At 33.9% G+C, this 5,322-nt stretch overlaps 1 pseudogene; it reads left to right on the top strand.

Moving 5' to 3' along the window:
• The first annotated feature begins 4,529 nt into the window (after positions 1–4,529).
• The window catches only part of LOC122070462, a 6,273-nt pseudogene continuing 5,480 nt past the window's right edge, over positions 4,530–5,322 (top strand).

Here is a 5,322-nt window from a genome sequence, read left to right as displayed (position 1 = left end):
TCCTGGAACATGCATATAAATGAAACACATTCAACATCTAAATTAAACAGTTCTAACATTGGATTACTTTAATTAGAGAAGTAAAATAAATGCTGAGAATGACAACTAAAAAAAATGTGTAAATAATAAAGCTAAACTAACAAAGAAAGAACTTAAATAAAAAGCAAGTAAAGAAAAATTCTCAATACATCAGTCGAATTTTCGGGAGAGGCACTGTTATAGGCATCACCTTCAATTATAGCACATACGTAAATAAGAACACAAGGAAAAAAAAAAAAAAACATAAAAATCCTAATTTCATTACTTGTATTTATATAAAAATCTTAATTCTACTAATAAACTTTATCATACATTGATTATGTGTAAGCTGAATTGAAACTTGATTGATTTGGAGTGACGATAGTGGAACAAAATTATTAATGAAGAACTTGCTCTCTTGAACTTGAAAACTCTTGATTCTTGTCACTTGAACCAATTCTTTCCTAGAACTATGAATTGCACTAATTAAATTAACTAAACTATGAACTAAATTAACAAAGTAAATTAATAGTTAAACAAACTAACAATTAAAAACTAAATTGCATTATCATTAATCACTTTAATAAAAGCTTGAAGAAACATAAGGAGGGAAAGAAGAGAACTAACCATAAACTAGGCAAAATAATAAATAAATAAATAAATAAATAAATAAAATAAGGGAAATAATCATCCTAGGAGAGGATAAGGGGCTTTTATAGGGCTTTGGTCTTGCCTCATTCCTTCTACAAGTCTTCTTTAAAAAAATAAAGAAAATAAAATAAAATTCAATCTTGGTAAAAATCTTCATTCTCTAAGATAATGTGTGAGGAAAGAGAGAAATTGTTTCCAAAATCAACAGATTCTATTCCTTCCCTACAATATTAATCAATATCTTGCAATCTTGACTAAATCAGAAAGGAATCTCTGCGTAGCATCTTCAAGATCTTGTGAGGTGACAAGGAGAGAGAATAATTTTCAGAATTTTGTAGGAGAGAGGATGTGGTACCAATGAGTGGGTTCCACCCCCTACTGACTTTGGTTCAATGTATGAGCTGCCTTTGGACAAGTTAGTTCAAGCTTGGACCGGTTCTTGATTCATTTTAAGCACTTTCTCTTATAGACTTGGAAATTACAAAAAAAAAAACAAGAAAAACAGAAATAGTACTATCCAAAGTGGGGCAAAATGTACACTTATATCCCTAAGATTTCACACATTATTGTACTCATCACCTGAGCTATCTGGATTCCCTATAGAGCAGCCATCGATATTCAATTTTCAGACACCCTTTGGAGGCGCCTCCCAAGTTAATTCCAAGATGTGACTTGATGCTGCCCTTGTGGAACTATGAATATTAAGTTTCCTTGAAATGAGGAGATCAGCCATTGACTTGATATACACAGGATCAAGGAAGAAAGGGATACATAATAAGTTGTTGAAAAAAAGCAACAGAGAAACACTCAGTACGAAGACCCAATGGGCAAACTGCACAAATCCGCCTAATAAACTCGCAAGAAATAAATATGCCAGACGGATTATGAGTCCTGTGGGCAGAAACTACAAATGGGGTAAACATTCATTCATTGTCCTAGAAGATCCTTCGTAGGAATCCTTTCAAACGATAGCCTCAAAAAGAAGAGCTTAAAGTTTGGGTGTAATTTGAGTTTCTAGAAAAATCGTCAACAATGTGAGTAGGGAGATGAGCAGTGACAACTATTTGAGAATCCAGTTTGGGTTAGTAAGCATTCCATGATTTAAAAACTTAGCAGCTAATTTAATGGTTAAGATCCCTGTTTTTGAAAGGTGGGACCAATGTGGTGGCTGATTTATTAACAAAAAAAAACGTCAATGAACTGCATTTAAGGTTGCTAGAATGTACCTCCTACATATCTATGGTAGAAGAGATAGATTGGGATGCTTTTCAGAGACCCGTTATAGGTTTGTTTGAAATTGTTTGTGGATTATTCTCCTTTGAGCTTGCAGGTTTGCCTCTTTGCTTATGGCCTTACTGTGTTTTAGCTATTTGTGATATATTTGGTCTAGGGATGCCTAGACTTGATTACTATACTTATTTCTTGTTACTATTATCTAATCCATCGGGCTTCCCGCAGACCCTAAAACAAGGGGACTAAAGTGTTCCAAATGTAATTATAGTATCCCTAATAATCATTTTATCCTGTGGAAATAGAAGTGATTGAAATCCCCAATGGAGATAGAAAGTTCTCAAAATAATCTGTAGAGGCAGTAGTCTTTCAAATTCAAGTTTGCTAGTCATGGAGTACCCTCACCAACAAGATTCTAAAACTCAGGAACGATTGAGGTTGATATCGTTTTATAATGAACTGAATCGGATTATATAGGACAGATCTACCCTTGTCAAAATAAATAAATTAATTAAAACGCATCATGTGGAGTCTACCATCTCAACCACCCCATGCGAATCTGCATGTGGCAACATATGGGTTCCACACAGTCCCCTCTCAAGGAACGAATGAACGACCCCTTTTATAGGTCTTAGGGCTTTATCCCAAGTGGGAATACCCTTTTCCAATCCTCAATCAAGAAAAATGATGACCGATAAGGACCACACACTCTATAGGTCCATGGCACCTACAACATGTGATACATGTTAAAAAAATAATAATAATAAGAATATTACATGTGGTACCATTGAATGTGGTATGTGGGCGATCTTAATAAACCACTTATATCAATTTTTGATCAGCAAATCAAAATAGATCCAACACAAAATTAAATTCAGGCCCATCTTAAACCTAATTTCATTTTAAATAATAAAAAAAGAATAAATTTTTTCTTCACGAGGAATTGAATGATAGGAACATCTAGATGGAACCCCCTATATCTTCCCATTGTTTGAGGTCATGATAAATCAGAGTGAATTTAAAAAAAAATAAAAAAAAATCTATAAATAAATGGTTTGCATATTCTACATAAGAAGGCCATTCTTTTTGTACTACCTAATTTTATCGCATGCGGAAAAGTGATGACAATTTTAGTTATTGGATAGATATGATTCAGATTATATTGGGCACTCATCAATTTTCACTATATTTTCTTTTCATTTTCAATTATTCATTTTTCTAAACATTTGCCAACAGCTAGACATCGTAATCAATTTTCAAAACCTTATTTCATAACTTGATCGGCTCTGTTTGGTCTAGACTTAACACATACGCAAAGGACCCTATGTCCTACCTATTGACAAAATTTTAGCACCATATGATTTACTATCCAAGCAAAGAAAGATCTTAATATTATTTGCGTTGTGTAAGAAACAATCTTTTTTTTTAAGACATAAAATTTACTGATAATAAGCATGTATACAGCCAATTAATGATCTCAGATGAATAAAAGTCATAAAGCCATAGAGTGGTAATCGGTCAATCTGTCTTACACACAATAGACAAGGCTTTTCTTGCTAAAGCATCTACACCAGTGTTCATAGTCTATGGAATAAAATGAAAAGAACATAAGTCACTCACATCCTCAACGATAGCTGTGAGGAATAGTATTCATAAGCCCTAAACTGTTAACGACTTTTTTTTTCCCATTAACCAAATGCCTTTAAGCACACAAAATTACCACCTCAGTCCCTTGTAAAATTAAAGATTCCATTATGGTTGATGCCCCCAATGGTACAGCCTTCCGAGCAATCACAATGGAGATTGGAGATAGAAAATAAAGGAGGGGAGGAGAGATGAAGAAGAGAAACAGCTCAGTCCACATAATCCATGGCTTATCATTGAAATTTTGAAGTAAAATCAGGGGTACCTTTCTAATGTGACAATGCCAGTTAATTTGATGAAATAAAGAAAGGATGAAGAACATGACCTGATCGTGTGGCCTTCATGCCAACACCTCAACTAATGGGAGAGCATGCATACAGTATCCATCCAGCAGCGGTAGGGGCATCATTTCGCAAGACTCTTTTAATAAATAAATAAATAATTGTTCAAATCTAAACATTTAAAAACCGTACACCATCCTTTTTTTTTATCATTTTTTAAAATTTGACCTATTTCAGGTTCAGTTTGATTTTTTAAATTGCTTTAAATGTGCTGTATCAAACAAATGTCTATCCCATTCCATTTTTATTAATATGGTTTAAACTTAAAACGTAAGCAAAAGACCCAGGCTGTACGTGTTCAAAAAATTTGAACCCCATATCATCTTATGTGTTGTGCAAGGCCTAAGGACTGCTTTTTATTTCCTTGAGCTTTTTTTTCTTTTTTTTTTTTGTAATATCCATATTGAATTTTTTTAAATATAAACTGAGACAAATGGAGGTGGGTGACTGGGTCATGTAAGGACAAGTCTTCTTTTTCTTCTTTTGTAAAAGTATAATTTCCCTTTTCATTGGTCGGATGATATGAGTTGGCAATCGCTCTTGTTTTCTATATAAGAACAAAACCTCCTTGCCGGCTGAAAATAAAAACATAAACACAAAAACGCAAACAGAAAGCCAGAGAGAGAGAGAGAGAGAGAGATGATGATGGAAAAGGAAGTGAGCAAGAGTTGCAGAATATTAGTGTTTGGGGCAACTGGTTATGTGGGTAAAAACATGGTTAAGGCTAGTATTTCCTTGGGTCACCCAACCTTTGTGTATGTAAGGCCATTATTACCCGCTTCAAGACCTTCCAAGCAAGAAGAGCACCGAGAGTTCCAATCTATGGGAGTTACCATCTTCCAGGTACTTAACTCTCTCTCTCTCTCTCTCTCTCTCTCTCTCTCTCTCTCTCTCTCTCTCTTATTCATTGAGGATCAACTTCTAGTTTTTGTTAGGGATGTATGGATAGTTGAAATCTGAATTTGAATTCATATTCGTATTCGTATTCGTTTAGGGATTTCATTTCCAGTCAAAGGATATCCGGATCCAAATCTAAATTATCTGAAAAAATAATTATCCAACGATTAGATAATCAATTAATGATTTTTAAGGCTTCTTGAAGTTTAGATAGATTCTAAAAAATAAGGAAAATAGCTAAGACTTAGAAAGATGGATTAAGAGTAAATTATATTCTTTGGGGGAGGAAGGTCAGGAATACACCAGTCAAAGAGTAAACAGATAGTCAAAAATCCGAATTTGTTCCACATTCGTATTCATATCTGATCAAAAAAATCCAAAACCAATCATATCCAACCCAAATTCGATTTGCATCCGATTCGGCCTCTACATCCCTTTCAATTTTTGTTTAGTGTTTTTTCTAATCTTGGTTTTAAAGCTACGGTTTGATCCAACAAACAATCGTATTATTGTACACACTCCATTTTACTCCATAGGTATA

Source organism: Macadamia integrifolia, unplaced genomic scaffold, assembly GCF_013358625.1.
Source record: "Macadamia integrifolia cultivar HAES 741 unplaced genomic scaffold, SCU_Mint_v3 scaffold930, whole genome shotgun sequence".
In the NCBI taxonomy this organism is placed as follows: domain Eukaryota; kingdom Viridiplantae; phylum Streptophyta; class Magnoliopsida; order Proteales; family Proteaceae; genus Macadamia; species Macadamia integrifolia.
This window is presented reverse-complemented; position numbering and strand designations above follow the sequence as displayed.